Here is a 15,034-nt window from a genome sequence, read left to right as displayed (position 1 = left end):
TAACACGCTGTCAGCAAACACCTAACCTGGGACCAACACGCTGTCAGCAAACACCTAACCTGGGACCAACACGCTGTCAGCAAACACCTAACCTGGGACCAAGACCTGGTCAGCAAACACCTAACCTGGGACCAACACGCTGTCAGCAAACACCTAACCTGGGACCAACACGCTGTCAGCAAACACCTAACCTGGGACCAACACGCTGTCAGCAAACACCTAACCTGGGACCAACACGCTGTCAGCAAACACCTAACCTGGGACCAACACGCTGTCAGCAAACACCTAACCTGGGACCAACACGCTGTCAGCAAACACCTAACCTGGGACCAACACGCTGTCAGCAAACACCTAACCTGGGACCAACACGCTGTCAGCAAACACCTAACCTGGGACCAAGACCTGGTCAGCAAACACCTAACCTGGACCAACACCTCATCAGGGATCACCTGGGACCAACACCTCGTCAGGGAACACCTGGGACCAACACCTCGTCAGGGAACACCTGGGACCAACACCTCGTCAGGGAACACCTGGGACCAACACCTCGTCAGGGAACACCTAACCCTTACCTGGTACCAACATCGTGGGAGAAAAAAACAGTTAACCTGGGACCAACTTCCCATAGGGATCAGAGTAAACTTACTACCAACGAAGGACATAGTAAAACCCAATGCCAACCTATTTGGATAACAAGTAAACAGCGCTAATGCCATGCTATCACAAAAAATTTTGACCTTGTGTGGAACATAATAAACTTAGAGTTAAACTCCTTTGAGGGAACAGGTGGTAAACTGCAAGTAAGAACACAAAATGCTGGAGAAGCTCAGCAAATCAATAGTATCCTTTACGTGACAAAGGTAAATACACATAACTGATGTCTCAGACTTGAGCCCTTCATCAAAGTATGAGAAAATGCCGGCAGGCGTCCGAACAAAAGAGGGGGGGCGAAGGGAGGGTGGCAAAGGCAGGAGATGATAGGTGAGGAAAGGAGGAAGGGGGACGGCAGCAATGAGGGGGAGGAGGGATGGCTGAAGCCAATTTATAGTTGTGAAACATTGTTGGTACTGATACCTTGTGGCAGCATCTTGTGGAGAATATAGGAAATTTGAATCCAACCTCTTTTGAAGGAAGCAAAGTAAGGTTAGGATCAACTTCTAGTCAGGGTACGCAGTGAACTTTTAATTTTTTTATTCACAGCACGGTAGAAACTGATTCCAGCTATTTAAATCTGTGTCACCCAAATTAACCTACAACTCCATACGTTTTGGATGGTGGGAGGGAAATTCGAGGACCTAGAGGAAACCCATGCAGACACAGAGAGAAGGTACAAACTCCGGATTTGAGCTAGCATTGTAGTAGTATTTCACTAACTGCTACACTAACCGTGCTGCTCCAAACTTAATCCATTCCTCTTGAGAGATTGCAGGAGGACTTTCCAGCAAGGGAGTCAATAAGCCAAGTTCCAACTACTTGTTGGGGAAACCTAGCACCACACTCTTGGGGGGAATAAATTAACAGTGAACTTAGAGCTAGGTTCTAGAAAGAGGACGCAGCTCTTCAGTGACAGCATTACACCATAATATCAGTACCAACCCCTGGGGAGGAACTGAAACTCCCTGTGCAGGATTACTAAATGTCGATCCACCCTTTGTAGTAGAACAGTCTAAAATCAGTAACAATCTGTTGAGAGAAGCACAGCAAATTGGCTGGACGAATAAAATTCAATATCAATTTCTAATGGGTAAAAGTTGATCTTTCGAGGTACAAGCACAGTAAATTTGTTCAATTTTCAATTATTGTCATGTAATAAAAATAGTGCAATATTACCAGAAATGCACTTTTTTCTGCTGTAAGGTAGACAGATTCACTATCAGCAGAAATTGCTTGAAGGGCCTCTTACAGTTATGTTACCACCACTGGCCAAGAGGGTAACATTATATAAAATTAGTGTCAACCCCTTGTGGGAGGAGGATAACAAAATCTTTATAGTGGATAAAGTCAAACTCTTGTGGGAGAACACACCAAACTTAATGACTTATTACAGAGGGGAGATGTAGTGTGGCTTGTTGGCGGGGTGGGGGGGGTTCATCTAATTCCTCCATCTGGAATATGGTAGGAATATGGATTATGGAGGGCCTTGCAGCCTCTCTGACTGGATCCTGGTGGGAATATGGCTTGCGGAGGGGCATGTGACCTCTCCATCTGGAACCTGATTGGAAGTCACCTCACCTGCCATCCAAAGTCAAGCCTCGCCCACAGGTCAGCGCACATCTGGTCATTAGCCCCTTTATTTAGCTCATCGATACCTGGGCCGGACTCTCCAGCTGATGACACTACAAAGTCCACCACATGTGAGCCATCTTCCTCTTACTCAGGCTCCACTCTGGGTTGGGAATCGTGGGCAACACTGGAAGATTGTTGGTAAGATGTGCACAGACAAAGGTTGGGAGCTGCAATATTGTGTGTCTAGTTTAGTTGGATAAGAGCCATGCCTGCCAGGGTTATCAAGGGGTGTCGGGTATCATGTGGTAACTTGATCGCAAAGCCTTTTACCTGCAAGTGGTTGCGAGTGTATTTAATCTGATGAGTGTGTGTATGTGCGTGTTTTTTACTCCTGTTGCGACTCCCCTACACGTGTAATTAAAGCACTACTGTTCAATCAGCAGCGTTCAGACTTGGGACCCATCAAACCAGTTACACACACATAACAGGAGAGCACATCAGAAGTAGCAACAATCTTTTGTGGGGGAAACGTGGAAACCTCTTAATGAGAAAATGGGCAAATCTCTTGGTGGGAGATGCTCACTAACTAACCCCGTGTGGTAGGAGCACATCAGAACAAGCCTGCAGTTAAGGAACTAAACAAAAACAGCATGTTGACCATCTGAAATAATAAAAGAAGCCACAGCTGGGAAATACTTGAGATTCAGACATTTTCTGTGGACAGAGAAACTGATCTAATTTGCCTTTGGCAATTCTCCTGGACATCCATACCAGTGCTGTTTGTATGTTGTACTCTGAAGTTCAGTTCCATTCGAATCACAGCAATTTACAGTACTGAAGTAAAGCATTTAGCTCCTTTTGTTTATACCAGTTATAAATAGACCTATTTACCACTTCCTCTATCTCAGTTTATAGACTTGTAGACAAAAGCTCTTCATGTGGTATCTTTTAATTGTCAGTCATATAGCATGAAAATAGGTTATTAAAGTCATGAATCCAATTTTATGCCCCCCCCACCATTTCCCTCAATCTCTCGATATTCTAATGCACCCTCTTTACTGTAATTTACAGTAGAAAATTAACAGACCAATCCACACGTCCATGGGATGTGAGCCAAAATTGAAGGACCTTAAGGTCACAGAGAGAACATATACAGGTATACCCCATTTTTACGAATACTCACTTTACAAAAATGAGCTTTGACGAAGAAACCTGTGTTCATTTTTTACGAAAGGATTTGAATGGGTCTTCGCTTTTAAGCATTTCGGCTTACGGAAGGTTTCATTGGAATGCTCTGGTTTCATAAAGTGGAGTATATCCGTAAGCTTCACACAGACACCGCCAGAGGTCAAGATTGAACTCGCCTTGCCAGAGCAGGGAGGTAGCAGCTGCACTACTGTCCTTTAAGTATAATTTATTTAAATTATTTTATTTTTTAAAAAGTGATAAATTCTATTATCACACACACCAGTTTCCACGAATACCACTATTTGGCATTAAATCTCTGGAGAAATATATTTTACTAAACAACAGTTAGCAAATATGGCTGCTATGAGTGCTCATATAGTTAGCCCGCCATTAAAGATAGCCTCAAAACCTTTGCAAAAATTTACATTTCTCTGCCACTTGGGAATTCCTGGCCATTCACTACAAAGCAGCTTTGGGATGGCACTGATAGCATCAAATCCCTGCATTGGGAGTACTTAGCATAAACGGGCAAAGGAACATACTGACCTCACATATTACCCTTCCCCTTCCACAGAGCTGGAGTGGGAGCTGGCCATGCTCAATGAGTCAGAGAGTTCTACAGCACAGAAATAGGCCCTTGGTCCAACTTGTCTTTACCAACTAAGCTAGTCTCATTTGCCTGTCTTTGACCCAAATTCCTCTAAACCATTCCTATTTGTGTACCTATCTTAATGTCTTTTGAACATTACAAGTGTCCCCACTTCTTACCACTTCCTCTGACTGCATGTTCCATATACCCACCACTCTCTGGATAAAGGAAGTGTCCCTCAAGTCTCTTTTAAGTCCTTCTCCTCTCACCTTAAGTCTATGCCATCTAACCTGGGGAAAAGACTATGACAATTTACATTATCTACGTCCCTCATGATGTTATAAAGTTGTTTGAGGTCTTTCACCCCTGGGCTTCTATGTTCCAGGATGTAAGTTCTAGCCTGTTCAGCCTCGAGCCTCCTAGTCCCGGTAACATTTTCTGACTATTTCCTGCATCCTTAACAATATCATTTATTTTGGTTCAAACATTTGGTTTCAAGTGACCATCTAAAAGGCTGGATAGCTGTTCTGTTCAAAACCTCCTTAGCTCCTTTTTCAGAGAATCTCAATGTCAAACTGTGATGTCAATCTTTTTCAAATTTCAAACGGTTTGAAATTTACAGGAAGCACAATATTCACCCAATCGCAGACGCAGGAGAAGTTATACAGCCGGTTTACCAATTGAATTTTCTTGCCAAAGTAGTGACTGTGGAATGGCAAGAGAGGGCGTTATGAGATCAAGCAAAGCATTTTATAAATACAAGTGCTTTTTACAACCAATCTTAATACATTGTCATTGCAAATGATCATGGACTCAGGTGACATCATAATAAAAGTGATTCACTTCCCTGTACATATGTTCTACATCATAGCAGAGGGTGGCGCTGCTGTGCTTCCCTTTTGCCCTGGGAAGCTGGCTCTCATGTAAAAGGACTCAACAATCCACTTTCAGCATGAACACTGAATTCACCTTTCCAATTCCCCTTTTACATAGATCGTGAATTGGGCAATAAGGCGGCTTCTCTATGTAAAAACCCCTTCAGTGAGCATTTTGAAGCATTTACATGCCAATAAGGTCAACCATTGTGGTATCTTTAACCATATAACCATTTACAGAGTGGAAACAGGTCATGTTGGCCTTTCGAGTCCGCACCGGTTCACTGATTTTGTGCGCCCTCTTCAGGCATTGGGCCCGGTAGATCTTCATCAATAACGATGGGCAAATTCAATGCAGGTGGAATCAGTCGTAGAAATGTTTGTGAAACGTGCAGTTCAATACTTCTGGGCACATTCAATACAGGGTAATCCACAAAATGAAATTCACTTTTGTAATGTTTCATTCTGTGGGTTCTTTCACGCAAAGTGCAATCGCTGCCACAGAACATTACATCAATGAGTAACTGAATCTGTAGGCCATTTCATGTCAGGTCTCCGCCTGGAGGCCGGCTGCAAGAGCGGATCGAAAACTTAAAACTTACCTTTCGGATCCAATGGAGATGGGATGACAGGTGCCGTAGCGCCACCCATCATTAATACATGGCAGAGCAATGGCTGTCTTCTCTACCCATAATCCCCCTCGCAGGTAGAACCGTTCTGTGTTTCCCAGAACAGTTCCAGCTGTCTGGGGAATTATGGGTAGAGAAGACGACCATTGCTCTGCCACATTTTGAGCTGCAGAGAACAGCCCCGAAGCTTGAAGCAGCCCCCGCTGCCCCAACAGCTCCCACTGCCCTGATGACTCCTGCTGGCCCGACAGCTCCCGCCCACCGAGGGGGTCATGGAGGGAGAGGGGTGAGTGGGGAGATGAGTCGCAGGCTGATGTCGTCATCAGCCCGCCCCTAACCAGCCGTTTGCAGCGGCTCTACATTCAGGTCAGGCGGTGGAGCTCAGCGCTCCACTGATTATCCTTCCCTGAGAAGTGTTGGAATCGGCATCTTTGAGCCACCTCAGTCTTTAGGCGCAAGGGTGAAGAAACTCCGCCTTTAAAGGTGGGAGTTTTCCTTGCTTGAAAGGGCCTTGTCTCACAAAAAAACAGTTATTATTTCCTGCCCCATGAGCAAGTTCTTAGGAGTCACCTATTAAGAACAATTCCTGGAATTACACATTTATGTCGTATAGTCTAAATGTGTGAAAATTTGTCACAGTCTGCTTTTAAAGTTGAAGTTAAAAACAAATTTTTGGAATCACTCAACAAATCAGGATGTGGATCTGGACAGAGAAACACTATTTTGCTTCTCGGAAATGCATCTGTTTCTTTATCCACAGATGCCTCCTGACCTGCTGAATTTTCTCAGCATTTTCTGTTTTTATTTCGTATTTTCAGCAGTGGAAACCCCCCGAAATACTGGAGGAACTCAGTGGTCTTTTCTGCATCCATAGGAGACAAAGATATATTGCCAGCGTTTCAGGCCTGAGCCCTTCTTCAAGGAATTAGCAGAACATCTCTGAAAGTCTCAGAATTCAGACAATGCTGGTTAGGGTAGGAAACATGGAGCAAAATGGACCCGCCAATCCACCTTTTCTGCGTTCATGCAGGGAAGTGAGGCGCATAATAGCCAGAGGAATGCTGTCTTGAAGGTTCTATGTTAAAGGAGCTAGAGAAACTCATGGTCATTTTACATCAACAGGCAGCAGTGTTATTCAATTAATGACGACCAGACTTAGCTGCCTTGTAGCAAAATCATATCAATTAAACTGTAAGAAAAATAATTTCAGTTATTCATGCAAAAGCAGATCAGTTATAGAAACTCAACACCAAAAAAAATCAAAAGGTTCTTTTTTACATTATGTCTGAAGAATACCACAAAATCAATCATTTGCGAACCATTCGATTTCTTTAACTCTTGACTGCTGTGAGTTTTCAATTGTTAAGGGGAACAGTAAAATCCCTAGTATCCAGTACCTATGTGGATTGGTAGATGCCAGATAAATTAATTTTCTGGTTGCTTGAGATTGTGTGTTGCAAGATTGGCGAACTGATGGCAAGGAGTGCCCATTTTAAACTTTCGTGTTTTTTTAACCTATTTATTTTTTGCTTTTTTCTTTGCCTGTTACTTGAATTCTGGATACCAGGGATTTTAGTGTATATTCAAAACTGAGGCTAATACCTTTAAATTTAATTTTTTTTTAAAATTTAGACAAACAGCATGGTAACAGGCCACTTTGGCTCATGGGTTCGTGCTGCCCAATTTATAATTAATCTACACCCCCGGTACATTCTGAATGGTTGGAGAACGTACAAACTCCTTACAGTCTGTGCAGGATTCGAATCCACGAACGCTGGCACTGTAAAGGTGTTGCACTAACCTCTGTCCCAACCTTGCTGCCTTTTTGAACACAAAAAATGTTAGAGGGAGTGGAGATTGGTCACGAAGTGAATTAAATAGAGATCCTATTGAATGTGCAACAAACATAAGGGACTAAATGATTACTCCGCTTCAATCAATGTTCTTGAAATTATGTCTTTTTAAAAGATATTTTATTTGAATACAGGGTTCTTTCATTACAATATATATCAGACTTTAAAAAAGGAAAGGCAAGTAGGATGATTATCTTTTTAAAGTCTGACCCATCCAATTATATCATTGGGAAAATAAATACAATATTTTTCGGAAGAAAAGTTCATTAGTGGATAGGTTGTTCTGTTTAGTTAGGACTTCAGCCATGAGCTTCACACCATCCACAAATTTGCCGATGTATAAAAGGCGCAATGTGTCAGAATACAGGAGGGGGATTGAAAACTTGGCTGAATGGTGCACTATCAACAATCTTACACTCAATGTCACCAAAGCTATGGAGTTGATTGTTGACTTCAGGAAGGGAAAACCAGAGGTATATGATCAAGTGATCATTGGGGATCAGAGGTGGAGAGACTGAGCAATTTTAAGTTCTTGGGAATCACTATCTCAGAGGATCTTTCCTGGACCTAACACACTCATCACATCATGAAGAAGGCACACCAGTACCCTCTACTTTGTCAGGAGATTGTAGTGGTTTGGTTTGACATTGGAAACCCTGGAAAATTTGAACAGATGTGTGGTGAAAAGTGTGCTAACTGACTGGGGACATCAATATCCCTAAGCATAAAGATCTACAAGGGGCAGTGGACACAGCCCAGAACATCACAGGCAAAACCCTCCCCACTATTGAGAACATCTATAGGGAACACTGCTTTCAGAGAGCAGCACCACACGCTCTGTTATTGCTGCTACCGTCAGGGAAGAGGTATAGGTATCGACGACACTTTCCAGGTTCTAGTATTTCCTCATTTTAAATGTGTCATCTTCAAGGAAACATAAGGATGATAGGCCAAAAATACTATCTTATTAATCCAATAAACCAAACTTTGTAGATACAGCTTTATGTAGCTTTAATTCATTGATAAAAAAGGTTAAACTTTGCATTAAGATTTTCATAATGATGAGTAAACAAAGCATTCGACTATATTTAAAGACAATATTCAACTCTAAAGAGAGATACAAGAAGAAAGAAGACAAAATAAGACAAATTCAAAGAAACACTCGAGCTTACGTCTCCTTCGGTTCATCGAAGAGTGAGATGCAAGCTCAGTCTAATATTATGACATATGACATCATAGTCACTATGGTAACACTACAAACAATACTTTTTCTTAAATTAACTAAAATTAACTAAGAATCAAAAAAATCAAGGTTTTAACCTTTACAATAGGTGTCACAAGACTCGCACCACCAGGTTATTCCATGGGTTACAGCTGCTCCACCATTAGACCCCTCAACAACATACTCAAACAGGATTCATACTTTTGCACTTGTATATTTTTCCTCTCTGTATTGCACAGTCTTTTTACATTTATTTATTTGTTTACATGTGTACTTTATGTACAGTTTATTTTGCACTACTATTAAGTGGTAATTCTGCCTTCCCCGCAGGAAAAAGAATCTCAGGGTTGTATGTGAGGTCATGAATGTACTCTGACAATTGTCTAAGCTGCATCCCAGATGATATAGTTAATATACAAAAGTACTGGAGGAACTCACCAGGTCCCACAGTGTCCTTAAGAGGCAAAGATACTTTTATAACCAGTGTTTTGGGCCTGTGTGGCCTTTGTCAAGGTGTGATCAGAAACCAGGCAAGCGCCTGAATAAAAAGGTAGGAGTAGGAGGAAAGAAGGGGCAGGAGAGGAGCACAGGCCAACATCCAAGAGGCCATATGTGGGCATGGGTAGGAAAGCACCTGTCACTCAGCTTTTCCCTCCTGCCCTCCTATCCTCTTGGGGCCTGTGCCCAAGTCCAGAGCTCCTACTGGGGGAGGGGTCTGGGCGTAATCACCTTTATTAGGGGATTCCAAGGGGAGGAGTTGCAGGGGCGGGCCAGTCATACATACTGCATACATACAGAGATGGTAACCATTAACATCACACCATCTGCAGACTTTCTTGTTTCACTCCCAGATAATGTACATGTTTTTCTAATTTCTTTCTTTGGCAACCTCTCGATGAATTTTTCAGCTTATTCGTTCAGTTGTTTTTACCTGTTGCTGGTTTAGCTTGGAACATGAAGCAACTTCTTCGCCAATAGTTAACAATTTTGCCATTTTCATGAAGCTAGTTGGTGAAATGATACTTAACCACAAAACAGCCCTTTACATTTTTTTTTCATTTAGCATCTGATGTATGGTCACGGAGTTAACACTGTGCCAGTTCTGCTTCGATTGGACTTCCCAAATTCATTAGGCCACTCCATTTTAATTGATGCTCGGCAATTGATTTTCCTATATACTACTAAAGTTCTCAGAATAACTACAGCACATTCTTACCCTGACCAATTGATGAAACTCATGGCCCTGCAGATTGTTTTTAGCATCCACTATGATTAGCCAAATTAATCCTACCCTAGCTTGTCGTAACTGCAAAATCTACCAGGAAACTTTACATTCAAGGCATTCTTTATGCTAAACTGACGCTAGAACTAAACAGAATCAAAGTAACTCATCTATACCAACCAAATTTTCTAACTGAGCTAAACACTCTTGCCCTTGCTGCTTGGCTCATATCCCTCTAACCCCTCCCTATCTATGTATCTGTCCAAATATCTTTAAAATGTTGTCATTGTACCCATTTCTATCATGTCTTGGCAGCTCATTCAATATATCCACCACCCTCTATCTGAAAATTCTGCCCCTCAGGTCTCTTTTAAATTTTTACCCCCTCCATCTAGACTTTTGCCCCTCTTACCCCTGGAAAAAAGACTGTGACTATTCTATGCCCTTCAATAGTTTGTATTCTCTGTAAGGTCACTCTTCTGCTTCAGGGAAATAAAAAAAATTGGAGCCTATCCAATCTCTTTTTATAACCTGAGCCCTGCAGAACCAATTACATCCTTGTTAATATTTTTGCACTCTTACTAGTTTAATGACATCCTTCCTATATCAAGGTGACCAGAACTGCACACAGCATCCAACAAGATGTCCCAACCTCTGTACATAATACCCTGACCATTAAAAGCAAGTGTGCCAAACTATCTTCTCCACTGTGTCTTCACAGTTACCATTTCCAGGGAACTATGTACCTGTACCCCTCAGTCTTTGTGTTCCTCCATACTCCCCTGGGCCCTACCATTTATTACGCAAGTTCTATCCCTGCTAGACTTTCCGAAATGCAACATCTTCTTAGCTGCCATTCCTTGACCCACTAACTCAGATGATCCAGATTTCATTGTAATTTTAGGTAACCTTCCTCATTGACCTTGATGCCACTTTTAGTGCCATGCAAACTTAGTAGCCAGTGCCAGTCTTGCAGATGATTCTAATACAGTGCTGAAGTTATTCATTTTTAAAAACCAATCCCATTCAGAGACCTTGCTAAAGGTGATTTGTTGGCCATTACTTGGAATGGACAAAACAAACAGCTTGTGACTCTGGAAAGGCAAGTTCTGGGAAACCTTTTTTTCATTGTGTTGGAGGCATACTTGCTTAATTTATTCTCACATACTCCATCTAATCAGTCATTTTGATGGATTATATGTTTCTTCCCTATTTACAATACAGTAATTGCCATCCAGTTGAGTGATTCATATTTTAGTAACTTCCTCTTCTGCCAAGGCTGCTGTCATTTCAGTGTCCTCTATTAATGAATCATATTAGTAATTAGTCTCTGTGTTGCCTGACTGAGACGAGAACCCATGTGCTCCCAGATCATGCATTTTCTCATTTTTTTCAAAAGATGTAAGCTCCTCAGGCCACCCCTAAATGCCTTTGAGGAGGTGGTGGTGAGTTACCTCCTTAAATTGTTGTAGTCCTCGAGGTGCAGTACCCGCATTACTGTCAGGATTTTAGCCCAGTGACGGTGAAGAAGCAGCGATATATTTCCATGTCAGGATTGTGTGGTGATTTCACCAACTTGAACTGAGAGTACACTCGGGATTACTTAAAGTGGTATGTGAGTTGGGTTAAAAAAAATGTTGGGAACCACTGATTTATTTCCTTCAACGAATGAAGTCTGTTTCCTTATTCAGTTTGACAATAAGTAATTCCAGACAGTGCATATCCTTCCTAATCCAGCAACTGTTAAGAATGGGCAATAAATGCCAACATTCCCAGCAAATCTACTGTCGTTTAAAATCACTGAATGAAAAAAGTAAACACCAGTGTCTCAGATAGGGGGTAATTTCATGTGTGGTGTTTATTTCTTCAGAGCTGCTTCAGTACAAGAACCTCCTGCTTTGGCTGTCCATTCTGATACGATGCAGAATAAGGAATATCCATCACCGTGCTCCTTTATGTATGTAAAGGTGGGAGGTGGAGGCTCTTAGACATAGGAATCTAGTCTTCTTCTTCGGCTTGGCTTCGCGGACGAAGATTTATGGAGGGGTAAAGTCCACGTCAGCTGCAGGCTCATTGGTGGCTGACAAGTCCGATGCGGGACAGGCAGACACGGTTGCAGCGGTTGCAGGGGAAAATTGGTGGGTTGGGGTTGGGTGTTGGGTTTTTCCTCCTTGGTCTTTTGACAGTGAGGTGGGCTCTGCGGTCTTCTTCAAAGGAGGTTGCTGCCCGCCGAACGGTGAGGCGCCAAGATGCACGGTTGGAGGCAAGATCAGCCCACTGGCGGCGGTCAATGGGGCAGGCACCAAGAGCTTTCTTTAGGCAGTCCTTGTACCTCTTCTATGGCGCACCTCTGCCTCGGTGGCCAGTGGAGAGCTCGCCATAGAACACGATCTTGGGAAGGCGATGGTCCTTCATTCTGGAGACGTGGCATCATTTATTAAAATATGCAAAGAAAAATCACCGTAAACTCTGGAAATCTCAATACAATGATTGGGACTCATCATCCCTCTCTATAACTGGATTCTGGACCTCCGAATGGAAAGACCCCAGTCTGTCGAGCTCGACAGCAGAACGTCAAATACTGAAAAACTGAGCACTGGTGCACCTCAGGGGTGCGTGATGAGCTTGCTCCTGTTCATACCATGACTGCAACCCCAAACCCTGCTCCAATAGAATCATCAAGTTTGCAGTTAACATAACAGTGGTTGGCCTCATCAGAAACAACTTGAGTCTCAACATGGACAAGATGAAGGAGATGATTGTGGACTTCCATAGGACCAGGAACGACCAACTCTACTACACAGTAATAACTCAGTAGTGAAGAAAGTAGAGAGCACCATGTTCTTCGGACTCCACAAGTGACCTATTCTGGACACACATCTTCTTGCTTCTCAGAATGGCACAACAGTGACTGCATTTACTGAGAAGTCTGAAGTGGGGAAGACTACAAGCCACCATCATGTCCACCTCCTACAGGAGCTCGATCAAGAGTGTCCTAGCCAGCTGCTGTAGAGAATTGGATCAGAGATCAATCCACAGGATCATGAGAGCGGCAGGAGAGAATCACTGGAGTCTCTCCCCACCCCCACATCGATGTGATCTACCAGGATCATTATCTGAAGAGGGCACACAAAATCGTTGAGCCTTATTACCCTGCCCACAGCTTCTTTAACTGTTCCCATCAGGAAAGATATACAGGGTATCATAGCCAGCACCACAAGGCTGAGGAACAGCTTCTTCCTACGGGCAGTGAGAATGCTGAACGACTAAATGAACAGCTCACATTACCCATCCATAACTCAATTTATTAAACAATATTTTTATACATGTATATTTGTCCTGCATATGTATCGCTTGACCGTACATGTGTTATGTCTGATTGAGTTTGCATCTTTTGTACTGAGGACCGGAGAGCACTGTTTATTCAGATTGCACTAGTGGAATAGATGATAAATAAACTTGAATTTGAAGAGCAAATTATGGGGAATGCTGAAAATCAGGCCTTTCCAAGGAGCTTCACAAATCTTGCCAACCGACTGAGAAAACCTATTGTTTTAATCCATTCTTATCTGGGAATCTCATTGTGATTTCAGGCTAAGGAATGAACGAACACTTGGGGTAAAAAAGAAATTACAGTGGCACTGGAAGAGGCAGGACCTGGACTGATGGGATAGCTCGTTCAATGAGCTGGCCTAAGCTCCATGGACTGATTGGCCTCGCGTGCTGTAAAATTGTGAGCAACTCCACTACTTCACTGTCACTTTCCACTGTGCTACAATGCTTCAAAAGCCCCTCTTTGATTTATTTCTACCCTTTGTTATGTTGTTTGTTCATTCTCATCACTTCAAACCTTGAAGAAAATATCCCTCACTAGAGTCCTCCAATCTATCCGCCACTTGACGTGGGAAATATTGTTAAAATATCTATAGTTTAAACGATATTTGTGGCAAACAGGGGACTATCTGTTATAAAATAACTTTCAATGTTTTTCTCAGGAAAGTGGCCTCTTATTAGAGTGAATCCCCTTATTGTCCCTTCATGCCTATTGACTCTTTATGGACTGGCAAATTGAAAGCTACAATAACAAGAGTCTTCTGTATTATAATAGAAATGTTCTTTTTCTAAAAGGATAACGTTTGCATCCAAAACAGGGTAATTCTTGTGTTTTCTTTTTTTTTAAGAAACTTTGCAGTTAATGACATTCTCATCCCCTGTGCTAATGCAAGGTCTATTGAGCTTCAACTCATGCTCCATTACCTTCAGTCTGTGACTGAATGTGCATAAGGTTCAGGGGTCTTGAGCACAGTGTGAAAAGGCAAGAGGTTTCACTCTCACCCTCGGAGCTCATTGGAACTCCATCTAAACACAATAAATACTCACGCATTACCAGCAATTGCACTTGAGAATACTTGCCAGATTAACAGCCTAATGTCACTGGGAATTCGATGGATCATTACTTTCATCCCACACAGTGAATCATTCAAATAACTGACAGATCCATCGATGGCTGTTGCACGTTAAATGGTGCAAAACTATCATTTTTCTGGAGTGCCAGTCACAATTTGTGGGTAATGCTCTTACGACATGGATAAAAGAAAAAAAAAGGGAAAAAAAAGCAGGTTCTTAAGCAGAAGACCTTAATTGCTTACAATATGTTATTTCATCTACAAGCAATTTTAATTAGGTGTTGAATTTTGACATTGTTGGTTGAATATTTTAAAGCCACGTGTTGCGTACAACAAATGTAAGTGATCAAAGTCACCAGATCATCATTTTCAAGGAATAAATAAACTGACCAGCAAATGTTGATGCCTAAAACTTTAACAAAAACCCCAGAATCTTGTGGGATTTAGTAAAATATCATTAAGAATACATAGCAAATGAAAGGAACTACCGTTTGATGTAGTAAAAACACAATGCTGGAGAAACTCAACAGTTTTCCATAATATTTTCTAAATTTAGTACGTGAGAGCAGTTTAAAAAAAAACTGAACATGAAGGCATGTCAATTCTGTTGCGGTCAAATTAAAGCAGAAACAAGTTCTCAATTCAGATACTTCAAAGTCACTGGTTAGAGGCAAAAATCTTTTTGGTACATTATGATCTCAATTAATTTCTTTTCGTGTTAAAGCATGGTGCATGATTCACATCTTTTCATCAAGACGCAGCAACTTTTATCGCAGAAAAAAACTGTTGGAATACATAGACGTTCTGGGATACAAACTATTGGA

General features: G+C 42.0%; 1 protein-coding gene across 1 annotated transcript in view; it reads left to right on the top strand.

Annotated features, from left to right (window-relative positions):
- Positions 1-6: 6 nt before the first annotated feature.
- Positions 7-15,034, top strand: part of LOC138746169 (homeobox protein DBX2-like) — a 36,796-nt gene continuing 21,768 nt past the window's right edge. Inside the window, exons 1-2 of the transcript XR_011346742.1 lie at positions 7-860; positions 1,201-1,327. The gene's annotated coding sequence lies outside the window, so the exon portion shown is untranslated. The remainder of the gene's footprint in view (positions 861-1,200; positions 1,328-15,034) is intronic.

The sequence above is a fragment of the Narcine bancroftii genome, chromosome 11 (assembly GCF_036971445.1).
Source record: "Narcine bancroftii isolate sNarBan1 chromosome 11, sNarBan1.hap1, whole genome shotgun sequence".
NCBI classification, from domain to species: Eukaryota; Metazoa; Chordata; class Chondrichthyes; order Torpediniformes; family Narcinidae; genus Narcine; species Narcine bancroftii.
This window is presented reverse-complemented; position numbering and strand designations above follow the sequence as displayed.